Here is an 18,814-nt window from a genome sequence, read left to right as displayed (position 1 = left end):
TATGCAACAAATTTACAGTAAAGCTGTAGTCTTTTATAAAAATAACAAACATAATTTTTTCCTAAACATGTTTCCTAAAGTGCACACATACAGCCATTGGCAGACAAAGAGGTAATTATTATTAGTGGGCAATTATTAATAATGGTTCTTATTATTATCAATGTTGAAATCTTTCTCTGCTGCTGAATATTTTGATGTGAATGACAGAGGGTCTATTGTGGTGCTTCTGCTGCTGTATTGAGTGTATATGAATAATAGATGAATGCAAACCTGACTTCTTAGACAAGCATTTACATGAAGCGCTAGCTTGTCAATGCCAGTCCAGCACAAGCAGCGTCTGAAGGGACAGATCAGTTTAACATCGATTCCCCGATGTTAAGCACCGGTAACTTAGAAAGCCAGTTAGACGAGGAGCAAAAATCTAAACCGAGAGTCGAAGCTTGTTAGACACATCTGTGAGTTTCCTAAAGACTGTACAGAATTGCATCTCCAGTTGTTTGTATTGATTTTAATTCATACGAGAACATTTGTTAACATTGGTTAACTACATCATGCAGTTAACATGATCTGTCTGTCTGTCTGTCTGTCTGTAAAAGTGTGTCTGAAAAAGTTTTTTCAGTGGACTTATACAATAAAGAGGCTATATGTGACCCTGGACCACAAAACCAGTCACATGGGTAAATCTTTTTTAAATTGAGATTTATACATCATCTGATAGGACAATATTTGGTCGAGATACAACTACCGTATTTTCCGGACTATAAGTCGCACTTTTTTTCATAGTTTTGCTGGTCCTGCAACTTATAGTCAGGTGCGACTTGTATATCAAAATTAATTCATACTGACTGAGACGAACCAAGAGAAAACATTACCGTCTACAGCCGCGAGAGGGCGCTCTAGCTAGCAGAGTTGTTGAGATCGCGGGAGCTTGGTCTTTGTTTACCGGTAACTTGTTGGACTCGCTGGCTTTTGTTAATTTAGTCTATTCAGCCTCCCAGGTATATGTTCTTTATGATATTGTGGAGCTGAATAACTGTTAATGTGTTACGCTAACATACCGGACACCTATTCAGCCTGTTGTTCTGTGTGCTGTTGTGGAGCTGAATAACTTGCCTTTCCAGATTAAATGTCTGTTCTTGGTCTTGGATTTTGTGAAATAAATTTCTAAATAAATGCGACTTATAGTCCAGTGCGACTATATATGTTTTTTTCTTCTTCATGACGCATTTTTTGACTGATGCGACTTATAGTCCGGAAAATACGGTATGTGTAAATCTGGAATCTGAGGGTGACAAAAATTGAGAAAATCTCCTGTAAAGTTGTGCATTTATGTTCCCGATTGTGCTGCATTAGCTCACAAAAATACATGTTTTATATATTTACAGTAGGAAATTTACTAAACATCTTCATGGAACATGATCTTTACTTAATATCCTAATGATTTTTGGCATAAAAGAAAAATGGGTAATTTTGGCCCATACAATGTATTGTTGGCTATTGCCACAGATATACCCGTGCGACATCTTGTGATGTATAAAGCTCTGTATAAATAAAGAAAAGAGCAGTTCAGAAAGCCTCTGATCAGTCCACATGCTTTCATAGGCAACCTAGAAAGTAAAGGAAGGTCTCGTTTTTTACGTTTCTTTACAAGCTGTTCACACATAGGAAATGAAAAGCGAATAATACATGATAATTCTTACATATAGCACCTCTAAGATCAAAAGATGTATCTGGTGACATTAGTAACTAATATGAACATGAACATTATTATTAACTAGGTCAATAAATACTAAAGTAAATATAAAGTATTGCTCACTGTTTCTTCAAGTCAGCTTTTGCAGTAACTAATACTAACAAATTAGTCCTTATTGTAATGTTACCACTCATAATGTAAAACTGCACTTTTATCATAAACTGTATGTTCACCCGCATAAACCCCACTGCGCTCTTCATATCTAATGGCGGTCACGTCTTAAATCTGAGTGTGAATTATGAATCCGGGGTCTCCAGGGATCTTTAATATATAGCATGAAGTGGAGATCTGTCAGAGGTCGTCATTCAACCACAGCTGAGCCAATCACATGACGTCCCCATCCATATTCATGAACGGGACGCTTCAGAAACTCGCGAGCGCGTGTGAATGTCACTGCTTCTCTTCTGAAGCTGGAGTGAGAGAGAGAGCTTCTTACACACACACACACACACACACACACACACACACACACACACACACACACACACACACACACACACACACACACACACACACACACACACACACACACACACACACACACACACTCACTCACTCACTGCAACAACAGCAGGAAAACCAAACCGGAGTGTGGATTGTGGACATTTAGGAGCGTGTGCACACACACTATCTCTCCCTCACACACACAAGCTCACACTCATGTACACATCTATGTTACTGACAGATGCCTTCTCACTAATGCCCAACCTTTTATAATGATTAGTTTGAACCAATTCACAAAGCGTTTGTAAACCACCACCATGTCCCTCCATCCATCCCTCCCTCATTTGATCTATCTATCTATCTATCTATCTATCTATCTATCTATCTATATATCTATCTATCTATCTATCTATCTATCTATCTATCTATCTATCTATCTATCTATCTATCTATCTATCTATCTATCTATCTATCTATCTATCTATCTCCCATCCATCCATCCATCCATCTATCCATCCATCCATCCATCTATCCATCCATCCAACTATCCATCCATCCATCCATCCATCCATCCATCCATCCATCCATCCATCCATCCATCCATCCATCCATCTCTACATTAATCCATCATCCACCCATCCACCCATCCATCCATCCATCCATCCATCCATCCATCCATCCATCCATCCCTACATCAATCCATCATCCATCCATCCATCCACCCATCCCTACATCAATCCATCCATCCATCCATCATCCATCCCTACATCTATCCATCCATCCATCCCTACATCAATCCATCATCCAACCATCATCCACCCATCCCTACATCCATCCATCATCCATCCCTACATCTATCCATCCATCCATCATCCATCCCTACATCTATCCATCCATCCATCCATCCCTACATCAATCCATCATCCATCCATCATCCACCCATCCCTACATCCATCCATCATCCATCCCTACATCTATCTATCCATCCATCCACCCATCCCTACATCAATCCATCAATCCATCCATCCATCCATCATCCATCCCTACATCTATCCATCCATCCATCCCTACATCAATCCATCATCCATCCATCATCCACCCATCCCTACATCCATCCATCATCCATCCCTACATCTATCTATCCATCCATCCATCCATCCCTACATCCATCCATCATCCATCCCTACAGCTATCTATCCATCCATCCATCCATCCCTACATCAATCCATCATCCATCCATCATCCACCCATCCCTACATCAATCCATCATCCATCCACCCATCCCTACATCAATCCATCATCCATCCACCCATCCCTACATCAATCCATCATCCATCCATCATCCATCCATCCATCCATCCCTACATCTATCCATCCATCCATCCCTACATCTATCCATCCATCCATCCCTACATCAATCCATCATCCATCCCTACATCTATCTATCCATCCATCCATCCCTACATCAATCCATCATCCATCCATCATCCATCCATCATCCATCCATCCATCCATCCATCCATCTATCTATCTATCAATCTATCAATCTATCAATCTATCAATCTATCTATCTATCTATCTATCTATCTATCGGCACTAGCAAGTAAGGCTCATAATTTCTTCATAAAATATAAAATTCTTAAAAACTAAAGATAAATTCATGCTAGCGTTTGAAGCTCCCAGCATCGCTCTCGATTTGTTTGTCCTCTGACATAAACAAGAGCAAAATGAGGGTGACTCAGAGAGAAAATGATGTGACATAGTGAGACCTCAGTCTAGATCTGCATTTTACTGTATATCTCAAAAAACATCACATACTGTACATACTAAACAGAATGAGAGATGTGTGGAAGCAATGCTCCTCTGGAATAACCACAGACAGAAAAACTGCTGGAATTAATCTGTGATCTGTGCACTGTGTAGGAGTTTGATCGATCCAGCATTGACAATGTCTAAACAAAAGTTAAAGAGCATTTTCTTTGAACACAATAATGTCTCTCAGTCATGTGTTCTCTGAGCTATTCAAACACAGTCAAACGCTAATGTGTGCGACTCTGCTGAACGCAAGCACACGCTGTTAATCTTTGTCATTCTCGTGTGAAGTTGCTGAATCATTTAGCCCGAGGACGAAGCACAGAGGACATCCACACTCACAACGACATCCTATAATACCAGTCACACTGTTTCTGTCCAGCGCTGAGACATGGCTGGACAAGAGCTGTTTGCTGAGCCATAACCCGCCCACACCACTGCCACTATAGACATGAAGGATTCTGGAAAAATCCAACACAACCACAAACACTGACACTACATTTCTAATAACAGTCTGTAGATTTAGATTCCCTTGCCTTTAGTGCAATCTCATGGAGATGATCGGAGAGAAGCACTGCTATTAAAGATATTAAACTGTTTATTGCTTCATGCAGATACACATCTCTGAACTGATTTAGTTGATTTAACATATGCATTTTTAAAAGAAAAAAGCTAAAAAAAATATGTTCTAAAAAGGCTTTGCTAACATTCTCATTAAGTTATAAAAACGTTATTTTTCAATGTTCTCTGAATGTTTAGTTCGTCCTCTTTTTAAAATTATTTAAAAATGGAACATTCCATTTTGTCATTTTGCAAACATAATGGGAACATTTCGGAATATTCAAAGAACATTCAAAAGTAACGAGTGCAACATTTAAAAAATGTTAAATGAACATCCAACTAAAGGTTTCAAGAAAAGAAAGAAAAAAAAAAAAATACGTCCCATGAACAATGTACAGTATAAATGTTTTTGTAATAATATTTTGAGAACATTATTAACTCATTCCCCGCTGGCGTTTTTTTTTTTTTTTTAAAGTTGTCAGCCGGCACCAGCATTTTTGATCGTTTTCACAAAACTATCATGGCCCCCAGAAGAATTTTGTTGCATGAATATCTGAACACGCATATAAAAAGAAAGAACAGAGCATCTGCATCTGCATCATTCTAGATTCATGCATTCTTTTTTTATCAACACTTTCATAAGTTTTCATAAAATTTGAATAAAAAAGCATTTTTTTATATAAAAAAAAGAAAATGTTTTCAAAGACTACAACGTGCATAAGTAATGTTTCTGCTTCGTCTTTTCCTGTGTTTTGAGATTCAGTATTCTTTCAGAAGATGCGTAGCGCACATCGTATAACAGTGAAAACACAGTAAGCCGGAAAGAAAGTGTTAATACTAGTGATATAACGCTGAAAGAACGGACTATTAATGTTACTAGAAGAACGTTTGTTCATAACTTTGAGAGAACCTTGGCAGAAAGTTCCTGTTAGCTGGGTAGCTGTGTTTGAAATAAAGCTGCATTTTCCATTAGTCGATGCTTACATGCTAACTAACAAATGCTATGATATCTGATAACAAATGCTATGAAGTGAACAACACAGTCTGGGCTCTATCTTGCACCCAGCCCAATTGACTTTGTACACCAACGCATATATCATTCCTATTTTGCACCCGCGCACAGCGGACTTAACCCTCCACAGACGCACGTCAGTAAATTAGGGAATGAACTTGCATTCGCGGGGCGGTTCAGTGAAAAGAGGAGGCGTGTTCCGGCGTAAACGTTCCCTGCTGCTATTTTGCAGTTTCAGAAAACAATCCCGCCACAGACCAGTAAATACTTTGTCTAAAGTCAGTGGTGCGTTATTCAGATGCTATTTTAAGGGCGCATGCTTCACTCTAAACAAAAATTGTGCTAAATAGCACTAAAAGTGGTTCATTGGCTTGTAATCATAGGGGAACCACTTTAAGTGCCATATAGCACCTCACCTTTGTCAAATGGTGCTATGTAGAACCATAAGAGCACCTTAACCACCCCAAAGAACCGCTGAAGAACCACTGAAGAACCAAACTGGGCTTAACAGGTTCTTAAAATGGCAGTGGTGCTATAGTACCATAAGCACTGTAAAGAACCCCTGAAGAACCGCTGAAGAACCCCTGAAGAACCGCTGAAGAACTGCTGAAGAACCGCTGAAGAACCGCTGAAGAACCGCTGAAGAACCGCTGAAGAACCACTTTTTTTAGAGTGTTGGCCATAATGTAGCGTGTGCACAACACCATACACTTTGCTTCTCTCATCTACACAGACGCAGCAGTTCATATTTTTGCAAACCATACATTATTACAAGGAGAAATATTACCACACGAGGGAAATCATTGTGGTGTCCATTAAGATGTGAAAAAATAGGTATAAATCTAGCTTACATTTACCCAAATTATTCAGGCTAATTGTAGTAATGACGAATCAAACCTGTTTGACCAATAGTGGCGAGACACATCGGTATATAAGGACATCTGACAATGTGGGTTGTCCGTCAAGAACCAGGAAACTAAATCCTGAAGACTGTGAAATCACCGTTACCATCATGCAAGTTGCGTTCGCCTTTCAAACCCGCCGTTATAATAGCAATCCACCATGGAACAAGCGCGCCGACTCTTAAAGGGAATGTGAAAGGACACTCTGATTGGTTTACATTTATGCATTTGGCAGATGCTTTTATCCAAAGCGACTTACAATGCATTATCCCATACATTCATATATAGGTATGTGCAATCCCCTGGGATCGAACCCACAATCTTGCGTTGTTAACGCAATGCTCTTACCCCTGAGCTACAGGAAAGGTTTATTTCACGTTACGCCCAAACCACACCTATGAGCAATGAAGCGACTTCAGACCAACACATTTTAGATTTGCGAGATCCGCCCACAAAGTTACTTGCGTTTCGCATTTGATACTTGCGTTTCAGATCGCTAAAATAGGCCCACTATGTGTCGAACTTGAATGGGTTAAAATCTCCCCCAGAACTGCTGAGGAGAGTGAGACGCTATTGTGAGGAACGATCTTCAGTTCAGGTCATCACGTCTTCAAGGCTTTCATTAATCCAAACACCTGACTCACCAACAGCCACATTATCACTGCGTTGGCTTCGGAGCTGCATGTCAGAGCTCAATGTGGATGACCTTTAGCTTTTCAGGACAGAAAACCCAGTTCTCAAGCCCGTGATGTGGAAGGATCTGTCATGTAAAATTGACCAGTTTTGGAGCCAATATCACGGTGTTGTTCTGCATAAACTACAACAAGCCATTCTCACATGGGCTTGAAGATTTTATACATGCAGCTTTACCATCACAGGAATAAATAGTTGTCTCACATACGACCACACAATTCAACACGTATCCGCTGAAGTTCTAGTTTTGGACGGATCGTCCGTCTAAAAGTTATTGGCAAAGGTAAAGATGCAGCTCCCATCAAAGTGATGAAAATGCAGCAGTGTTTTTTCCTCAGTGGAGGTCACTCATCGGCATTATGACTTCATAAATCTGCACTCGAGCAAGTGGTGCGTACAGCCGGCTGATGAACAATTGGCAGACAGCCCATCAATCCGCACACAAATCTCCATGTTTGACTCTTCATATACAACACCGGCCCCCAGGGGCCACTCATTCAATCTCAAGAACACTATAGGATCAACTAGAAAAAATGAGCGTGTCATGAAGGTTAAATCAAATTGGCTTTCGTTGACTATGTAGCCTATACGTGTGCACGTTGTTGCGGTTAGGGGACATTGTACAGATGGAATCGTTTATAGTCCACCAGCGCTGCGATAGGGAGTCATTTATCTTTTCGACAACAAAGTCTGCCTTTCCTCTAGGAGAGTTCGGAGCCTCAAAATCTCATGCATGCATTAGCCACTGATTCGCCATTTCCAAAAAGACAAGTCTGAGAGGGTGCTAGACAATTCTGACAAGACCTCGTTTCATTATTGATTGAACAAGACTGCGCGAGCACAAACTTGATCTTCCCGTTCTGAAGTGCATTACACATGCAGCAAATCAGCACAGCCAAGGCCACTGCGCCGGGAGAGCGAACAATGAGGAATCAGCAATGGCACAACGTGTGTGTTCACAGGCGTTTCAGCAAACGCAGTCTCAAACGCAGCGTGCTAGAAAACAGCGGCTCTCAACTGGTGTGTCGGGAACAACACATGGGCTGCTGGTCAATGGTGCAAATGCAAATAACACAATGCAACTATCATGGATACTTAAAATGACATAAACAGGATTATCAACTTTTAAAAGGAAGGTGAAAACACTTCCCATATCTTTAGTTGTTGGCTACACTAACTTAGCGAAAATTTATAAAGCTAAGGTCAATCATTTCAAATAATTACAAATAATACAGTTTAATAATAATACATTTAATGTTTTTTTATAATAAATATATATCATATAATAGATACAACTTATTTAAAAAAAATATATATATATTTTATTTTAATAATACATTTCAGTGATAATATTTTTTGTTATTGTGGTATTATATTATGGCTAATTATCTGTGAACAAATATATATAAATTACATATAAATAATTATTAAAAAAAAAACTATGTTTTAAATAATACAGTATATTTTAACAATATTTCATTTGAATTAAATAATAAAACATTCAATGTTTTTTAAAAAAAACTGTATTATAAATCATTCTATATAAGTAATATAAATATTAGGTAAACAATATTTTAAACAACTTTAAATTTTAATTAACAATAATGTATTTTATTTTATTTAAATAATACAAATAATACATTTCAATAATACTACATTTCAGTTTTTTTTCCCTGCACCCAAAACATTTAAGCCTTTTTTTCTTCAGATTTACCAGTATCAGTTGCATAGTAAAATTCCATCAAATTGAATGAATACATATTATTCTAGCTGTCCAATCTGAGCCCGTAAGCGAAAACCAGTTGAGAACAACTTGAATAAAAGTGTCCTTACCTCGGTCGGGATCTTTACATGCTCATCATTGCGTGCGACTGGACGGACGGTCCGGAGCGCTCCTCACATTCGGACAAATCCTCACTGCGGTGTGTGTCATTCTGGAAGCAGACATTCACATCAGAACCTTCACATTCCTCTGAAATGAACACATTCGGTGTTTAAGCAGCTCAAGAGGATGAAATTAATCTTCACAGATAATTAGCCAGAATATAATACCACAATCAAGAGACTAATGATTGACTAAACGTTCAGTCTTTGCATTGTGTGGTGTTTCAAAAAGCGAAACACTGTTTTTTTTTGTTAAGAAACAGTAATAGTTGTTCTCTTCAACAAGCCACATGATTCATAGCACAAATAATTAGAGTCACTAGTGCAAAGTGCCCGTGCGAAATCAGCTTTTGTGTGTGTTTTTAGTAATTGTTGGTTTGGTGTGTTTGAGTGCTCATTGTTACAATTGACCCTTCACAGGGAGCTTGATTGACAGGTGATCTGACCAATCATACTTCGGCATCCGACATTTTGTCCGACAAAGCAGTCAGGAGAGTTAGTAGATTAACTTGGGAGGATTTGAACTTGAGAAGCGGAGTGTACTGACGTCTTTCCGCGGTTAAAACAACATTCCTTCTGATGTTCATTCATGATTATTTGATGCTATAAATGAACTAGAAGGAAGAGATGATCGGTTCACGAGCAGCTTTAACTGAGGCGACACAGCGATCTGACAGACACATTAAAGAGCCACAAAACGGTATTTATTGTTTAAATTTCTTTTTAAAAATGACCAAATTTGAAAGGTGAGACTTTGTTTAATATCAAAAGTTTCAGGGAGCGGCAACACAGTGACCTCTACGCTTGAGCAAACTGTGAATAGGCTACTACAAATGATGGCCGTGAAAGAGACTGTGAACGCATTGAATAGGATATGTTTAGTTGGTGAATAGCATAGGCTACTATTACACAGTAGGCCTACCGATAACGTTAAGCGCACCAGAATAAAATATAATATTCAGAAGTAAACAGCGTATGACTTACAGATTTAGTTAACATCCACAAATGAATAAGCGCGGCGCTTCAGGGAGCAGGTTAACTGAGAAAACAAAAAACGCTACACTTGAGCAAACAGTTTGTGAAAAGGCTAATAGAGAGCCTAAGTCCCGCCCCTTCCGGTGCTCCGCCATGGGACCTTATTTCAGAAAAATATTGTATGGTAGTCAATGGCGAGAGACAACAAATATTTTGATCTCGTTTGAATTGTGCCCTGAATTACACATATGATGTTTGTCAATTTAAAAGATACATTTTAAAGTCAAGAAAGTCGCAGTTTGAGGTAAAACTGTTGAGGTGTAAGACACCTCAAATACGGAAAAATATGTGAAAATACGGAATTACAAACACTACAAACCCAAAAGCGCACATGTGACGTCATACCTTTTCACTCAATGAATGAAGCTAACTTTACTAAAAGCTAACTCTACTGAAGCTAACTTTACTGAAGCTAACTCTACTGAAGCTAACTCTACTGAAGCTAACTTTACTGAAGCTAACTTTACTGAAGTTATGTCTGTCATGTTTTCTATAGTCTTACGTTATAATCGTAACGTTACGCCGTGATGCCGGACTGTACCAGACTGCACACACACAAGCAACGGTGACGTATAGAGCGAGACGAGAGATGTAGTTCATTGAGCGATTTTCACATAAAACTAAACGTTACTCTTCTGTTTTATGACAAACTGCGACTTTCTTGACTTTCATAATTATCTTTTAAATTGACAAACATCATATGTGTAATTCAGGGCACAGTTCAGACGGAATCAAAAGATAAGTTATCTCTCGCCATTGACTACCATACATATTTTTTCCGAAATAAGGTCCCATGAGCCGGAAGCGGAGGGGCGGGACTTAGGCTCTCTATACAAATGATGGCCGTGAATAAAATATAATATTCAAAAGTAAACAGTGCTGATTAATGTTTAGCTGATAGTTCATGTCAGAATGTTTATTTTTAAACCACAACCTTGTAAACATCTTCAATGTGTGCTTCTTTTACCGATATATTTACCGATATCTTTTGCAATTATAATCCAAACTACGTCAATCTTGGCACTGCACTTACTCGTGCCCGTAGCAAGACACCTGTCAAGTTTTAAATCCATCAGACTATCGGTTCGAGAGATATGCGAATAACACACTCACAGACAGACAGACAGACAGACAGACAGACAGACGTTCCTGTAATTTATAGATAGATGAGTTTATTGACATCCTAAATATGAGCAATAGTGATGTTGTTTTAGGAAACACCGCTAATAACTCAAGATTCAGTCCAAGTTAAACCTTACCAGACTAAACAGGATTTAAGAATGTTCCGGAATAAATGTTTGTCTAATAATGATTCTCCTATTGATCATTTCTGAGATGCACTCAAATTGAGTTCAGGTAAAGCTTCCTGAGTCACCGAAAATTAATTCTGATCCTGTCCTGATTAAATATCCTTAAAACATTTCCCTCAGCGATATAATTTGGGCTTTATTGCACCGAGGTCTGAACTAAATGAATTCAGCAGCAGATTCAATAAACAAAGCGAGTAGGAACAGCTCACTCAAATCTAATGAAAGGGAACGGAGATCTCCCTGTCCCTGAATATGATGATTTTAATCCTGGGGTTGATCAATTACTCTTGTCACCAAAAAGAAACAATGCAATAAAGTCGGGATCAGTGTTAACCTGTATTTCATCAGCCATTCGTTTTATTCAGCTCTATATATTTTGTACACAGCGGTATTCAAAAAGAAAGCCAGACCACGCTAATGTATAATGTTCCAATGCAAATTCAGCATTAATTATCATTTAAAATGTATCATAATGAGAAGATTACATTATCAGAGGCACAAGAGCACATTTTATATCTGTCCACATGAAGCAATTAAAGATGATTAAGCTTATTACTGTCAATAAACACACACACAATCAAAAATCCAGCAAAAAATTGCATTCAAGCGATAGATAGAGATAGATAGATAGATAGATAGATAGATAGATAGATAGATAGATAGATAGATAGATAGATAGATAGAGATAGATAGATAGATAGATAGAGTTAGATAGATAGAGATAGATAGATAGATAGATAGATAGATAGATAGATAGATAGAGATAGATAGATAGATAGATAGATAGATAGATAGATAGATAGATAGATAGATAGATAGATAGATAGATAGATAGATAGATAGATAGATAGATAGATAGATAGATCTATTCATTCAGCAAGAGGCTTTCAGCTATGTCAGATATAAAACTGTTTATTTTTTTATTTTGTGTTAAAGTGGTGGTTGATTATGATTTCACTTTTCTAACTTTAGTGAGTGTGTAATGTTGCTGTTTGATCATAAACATCTGCAAAGTTACAACGCTCAAAGTTCAAAGCAAAGGAGGATATTTGCTTTTAAAGAAATAGCTTTTTAAGGACTACAACAAACGGCTGGTAGGAACTACACGACATTCCTCCCGGGCTAGTGACATCACTAACCCTAAAATTTACATAAACCCCGCCCCCGGAACACGATTTATAGATTATCATGACAGAATATGCTAATTAATGACTAGAAGATAGTTAAAGCAGGGCTATGCAGTTTCGGGAATTTCTTCGCTGTATTCTCGCTTTTTGCTCGCAGGTTTCTCTATAGAGCGCCCCCTACAGCTTCGGAATAGATATTTGAGAACACTGTCGAAAAACTCGTTGGCGACTCTCAGATACCAGAGGCTAGTAGATCAACGACATCACAGCAGACGGGACATTCTTTACAACTTCTTCTTCATTCGGGTCCGAACAGCGTGAGGGAGCGCAATAATGACATAAATTCTTTACATCGCGAGACCTGATATCAAGCGATACTTCCTGATGCGGCGGCCGCCGGCCCAAAGTAGCAAGGGTGTTTTTTCCGCTCACAGGTGAGAGGGGGGTGCGAGACGACCACCATTCAACCCGAAAAAAGTAACATATCCATTCCAATGACTCCGAAGCTGTTCAGTTAAGGTAAAAAAACTGCATAGTTCACCTTTAACTCCACATCAGCAACATAAATCCATCAACTAACCATTCAGAAATGTCCCGTTGCTTCTACATGTTGTCACTTCTTCTTGAGTCTCTCCAGCATTGTCTGACTCCGGTTTGAACATAACAGGCTAAAATTTTTAGACATTTTCAGTGCATGTGTGTGAGGTAAAAGGACTCAAGCTCTTGAAGCTCCGCCCCCTGTGCCGGGAGCAGCAGCTCATTTGCATTTAAAGGGACAGACACAAAACAGTGCGTTTTTGCTCACCCTCAAAAAGTGACACAACATGCTATATAAAAATATCTGTGGGGTTTTTTGAGCTAAAACACACACACACACACACACACGGACATGCACACGCACACACACACACACACACACACACACACACAAGGGGGTTTTGCTATCCTTGTGAGGACATTCCATAGGCGTAATGGTAAAAATGGGAATTTATACTGTACAAACTGTATATTCTATCCCCTTACACTGCCCCTATCCCTAAACCTACCCCTTACAGGAGACATTCTGCATTTTTACATTTTCGAAAAAATATAATTTAGTATGTTTATTAACCCGTTCCCCTCATGGGGACCGCTGGCTGGTCCCCACAATGGAGGTGATTTCAGGTTTTACTATCCTTGTGGGGACATTTGGTTCCCACAATGTAATATAAACAAAAGCACACACACACACACACACACACACACACACACACACACACACTCTGGGGACATCGAAGACTTATTTTAGATCTTGTGAAAAGGGCATTATATCACCCCTTCAAAACACTTGGCAGTCTAATTAAATATAAAAACATTAAACATCATGACTTTTTCTGTCACAATGGAAATGGAAGGTCAATCTCAATGCATTGCATTGTGAAAACTGTAGCATACTGCACATTTTTGGAAATGTAGTGGCCATTCAATATACAGTTCTGAACATAGCCTGTGCAACAAGACTCATATAGCATAATAAACAACAACAGACAAAGGTTATAACTCTACAAAGATAAAGACACCGAGTCTATATTATCTGTTATCATTCCCGTGCATCTCAATGCCAGTCGCATCCAGCTCTGCATTCGCCAGCCAAACAACTGAGAAACGGGAATGCTTACGGTTAGAGCTCTCCAGAGATATCACAACTCACTGATCACAGTCAACATTAGGGCGTCTGCAATGACAGGAATACAAGAGTGCTAAACAGTGCCAAACTGCAAAAATAAAAACACCACAATAAGACCCAGAATGAATGAGTCGAGTACAATGTTTGAGAGCAGTGGTTTGTGAGGTTTCAGTTCTCACCGGAGCTTGTTTTGTGAAAGCAGCATTAACTCTTGTGAAGCATGACTATGCAAAACAAATATGGTCAATTATTCAATGCCGCCGGACTCAGAAACACACACCGTCGGCCGCTGTGATAGACGCCCTCGAAAGCTTTGATTCTTCATCTAACGCTCTTATAAATAGCTCATTTATTTGATTTACAAGACAGCGTTTCTTCACCCTTTTCATCTTTTCCATCTTCACAGAGAGTGTTTGGTGCCCTTTAAAGATAAGCTTGTGAAAATAAAAATAAAATATGAGTTTAAATGAGAATGAAGTGCTAAAAAAGACTCGAAATGACCAGGAACCGTGAATCCCATCCTCCTTCGACCCCAAGGACTGCATTTAATAATGTCTGATCCAGTCTGATACCGTAGTAATGTAGTTTTTAATATAATATTTTGAATTAGTTTTTATTTTTCGATTTTCTGTTTTCATTTTAAATTTAAGTTAACGTTTTAGTCATTTTGTTGTGTTTTTGTCATTTTTAAAACATTTTTTTTATATAAATTTTATTAATTAATTATTAATTAAGTTATTTTAGCACATCAAGTTAAACTAAAAGAAAAATGAAATATTGCCTTGGTAACTACAGCTGAAATACATTAAGGTTAAGTTTTTTTAAATATTTTATTTCATTTAGATTTTTGTTTTATTTCAAGTCACAAATTTTTTTTTATTGTTGTTTTAGTCTTAGTTATCGGTACAATATGTAACTTTCGGCCATCTAGCAGCAAAACAAAACTGCATGTGTTTTGACGGCTGCCTGTGGATGAATATGATTATACTCCTCATAAAACATTCACTACTAGCCTTAAGAGATATGACCAGTTTAGATGGAAAAGATTTCAAGTTGACTGAAAACATTACTGTAGCTTTATCCAATAATAGACAATACATTCCAGCACAGCGCTACAACAACCATAAATGATCTTCACAATAGATAATGCTTTACAATGAACATTTAAAGAGCTACATATGACAATTTATGTGTCCAATAAAACATCATTGTCATCATTGAAAGCCAAGCCGATGTTGATTCTTGTTTTATTACGAGCTCTCTCGTCCTCTTTCTAACCTCTGTCACTCATACACCAGACACGCGTGTGTCTCGTTCTCTTTCTAACCTCTGTCACTCATACACCAGACACGCGTGTGTCTCGTTCTCTTTCTAACCTCTGCCACTCATACACCAGACACACGGCAAAGTTACTGGAGCAACTTTTCTCTGTTTTTACGGATCTGACGAGACACACACGGGCGAGTGACGCATGTACGCAATTTACCACAAAAAACAGTTACAGGTAATGTTTACAGTTAGTGCTTACCATATGAATCAGGCTAAGACAAAAACACATTTTGGAAAAAGGATTGATGGTGTACTGACTCATTATTTACAGTTTCTTTTCAATTGCTAACACACTAAAACGACATGCACAGCACAATTATTTAAACTGACACACAGAGAGCAAAACCTTTTCTCAAGTCTCCAAAAGTCTAAACACATTTTCTGCTTTACACACATTTTGCGATTCAAAATGGGACTTTTTAAATGCACTGAACACGGCTCTCTGCATAAGACAACAATCTGACATAAAGTCACATGTTTGCCATTCAAAACACTGCCATTCAAAATGACACAACATGAGCTAATTGGCCAATACATGTACATGTGACCTGCCAAACACCTCAAAGGGTAACTGTTAACACTTCAGTCAGGATAAGCACTATGACAAGACCACTTTATTATTTTTCTTTATATGTTTTCTGCAATATTCTTTTTCAGTTTACCAATTTACCAAAGTAAATATATCTGCTGTGCATGCATTTGTTGCACTGACTTGTTTGGTGAAAAATAAAAATATAAACAAAACATAAAAATGTTTCAACAGCATGTGTGTGTATCTGCAAATGTTTCGGTGCACGTGAACAATCTGAAGAATTTTCTACAATTTGAATGATTTTACAGTTTTTTCCAACTGCTTACACTCAAAATCTTTTCATGTCACACGATTTTTGAAACCTCTCACTCAAAGTGCAAAACTGTAGTTATATGGCAAAGCATAAAGATGAGAGTGCTTTGCATTATGCCCAACAGAGTGTAAATGGTTAGACAAATGAAGACAAAGACAAATGGTAATATGAATGAAGTGTGTGCAAAAGTTGATTTTGATAATGCTATATGTAGTGCATATATCTTGCAGGATGTATGAGGAATTTTGCAGTTTGGGTGTGTGGTTTTGGGAATAGTGTTATATTTTGATAAAAACCAGCCTAGTTTGCAAAACTGTGTGTTATCAATTGGGAAAAAAAATTAAATGTTGATTAATGATGTTGATCTATTCATGTTAAAACAGCATTCAGCTGTAAATAACTAATTAAACAAACAAAAACTATCATTAAATATTTAAATAAACAATGAAATAACAAATTAAACAAACAAAAACTATAATTACATGTTAAAATATAATTATATATATATATAGGCTACATTTTGTATATATTTTTCTACAATTTTTGCTTGCATTTTGTCCCTCTGTAAAACACACAGCTACTGTTTCTTTGAACGGTCGTCAATAAAGAAAGATGCAGCAGTATCTCACACAAGGGTCAGTATTTTAACTATTTGGTGTCATATTCTGCGGAGGGATTCAATCATGCACAACAGTGTCAGTGAACACACAGGCTTGTTTTTCATGCTCACTCCTACTGGCGTCTGCACACACAGCTGCCTGTGACCGTTTCATTCCCTCTCCATCTCTCTCTCCATCTCTCTCTCTTTATCTCTCCCACCCACACTGCGACACAACTATGAGATCATAGAGGAGCCAATTCACGCTCACATCATAATCAGACAGAATGTCCATTGCATTTTACCAGGAAACAAATGAAAATATTCCAGGAAATTTTCTACAACATTCCCCGTCAGGGTTCGCCAGTCTCGCCTCTAAGAAAGACCCAATTTGAGGCCCCCTTGTGAAGGACCGCTAAATTATTCATGAACACATTCTCTGCGGGCACTAACAGCAATACGAGCAGCAGAAAACGCTGAGAGGAACTGATGTCACAGGTCACGTCTTATTTTAGTGCCGCGCTGTACGCTGAGTCCAGCGAACACCAACAACACGGGACAGAAGTTAAGAAGGTTCTGCCCCACTTAAATCAGCACAGCAGAACGTTTCTGATAATGACTTTAATGCTTCGGGATGTATACTTGCATAATGCACAGTGAGTATACACAGCAAGATGCTGACTATGTCTTTAAAAATAATGTGTGGTTATGTCTGGAATGGAATTAGTTTTACATACAGTACATGGCACAAATATGACATATTGGGCAATAACACAGTATAGTTTGAAATGACGGGTTTGATGTTTGTGGATCGTGCGTCTCCAGTGAAGTCCTCTCTTCCTGTCCACATTCAGTTCACACGAACCGACCGTCAGTATACACAGCTGGAGTCAACAACGTTTGTGAAATCAAATGTTTATTAGATATTCTCAAAGATTTGTTTACATGATATAATGCATATATGCTGATGGTAAATGAGAAGACCTTCGTGGAGATTGTTAAACAGAGACCTTCGTAAATGAATGACGATGAAATAAAACAAAATAAAAGTCCTGCTTCCGACACATCGGAATGCCGATATTTAAAAAATGCCAAACATGCCACTACCTCCGGTTCATTACAAAATTAATAGTACGCCATCTCAGACATTCATGTATTAAACTTTCATTAATTTATACCTCTATAATTAGGGATGCACTGATATGACAATTTTGGCAGAGACCGATATTTCTTTATATTTGAAAGCCGATAACCGATATATCTTCCTATAAAATATATCAGATAGGACTTTTAAACAGAGTTCGGCGTAAACAAATGAAGATGAAACATGACAAAATAAAAGTCCTTTTTCCGACACATCGGCTAAACAGAAAAACGTATCGTCCAATGCCGATATAAAAAGAAAAACATGCAACTACCTCCCGTTATTTAAAAAATAATATTCCACAATCACAGACAATTTATATCATTAAACAAATGAAGATGAAACATGACAAAATAAAAGTCCTGCTTCCGACACATCGGCCAAACAGAAACACTTATCGTCCAATGCCGATATAAAAAAAAAACATTCTACTACCTCCAGTTAATTAAAAAATAATATTCCACAATCACAGACATTCATATCATTAAACTTTTATTAGTTTATACCTCTATAATTAGGGATGCACGGATATGAAAATTTTGCCCAAAACCGATATTTCTTTTTATTTGAAAGCCGATAACCGATAAATTGGCCGATAAAACATATTAGATGGAACTGTTAAACAGTGACCGGCGTAAACGAATGAAGATGAAATAATAATAATAAAAAAGTCCGCTTCCGACACATCGGCCAGACAGA

The 18,814-nt window shown here is 38.0% G+C and overlaps 1 protein-coding gene across 2 annotated transcripts in view; it reads right to left on the bottom strand.

Moving 5' to 3' along the window:
• Positions 1 to 18,814, bottom strand: part of dlgap4a (discs, large homolog-associated protein 4a) — a 166,525-nt gene that overhangs the window by 114,013 nt on the left and 33,698 nt on the right. For both annotated transcript variants that reach the window (XM_079588679.1, XM_079588683.1), the window contains exon 2: positions 9,011 to 9,111. The gene's annotated coding sequence lies outside the window, so the exon portion shown is untranslated. The remainder of the gene's footprint in view (positions 1 to 9,010; positions 9,112 to 18,814) is intronic.

This window comes from Phoxinus phoxinus (genome assembly GCF_949152265.1).
Source record: "Phoxinus phoxinus genome assembly, chromosome: 18".
Classification (NCBI taxonomy): Eukaryota; Metazoa; Chordata; class Actinopteri; order Cypriniformes; family Leuciscidae; genus Phoxinus; species Phoxinus phoxinus.
This window is presented reverse-complemented; position numbering and strand designations above follow the sequence as displayed.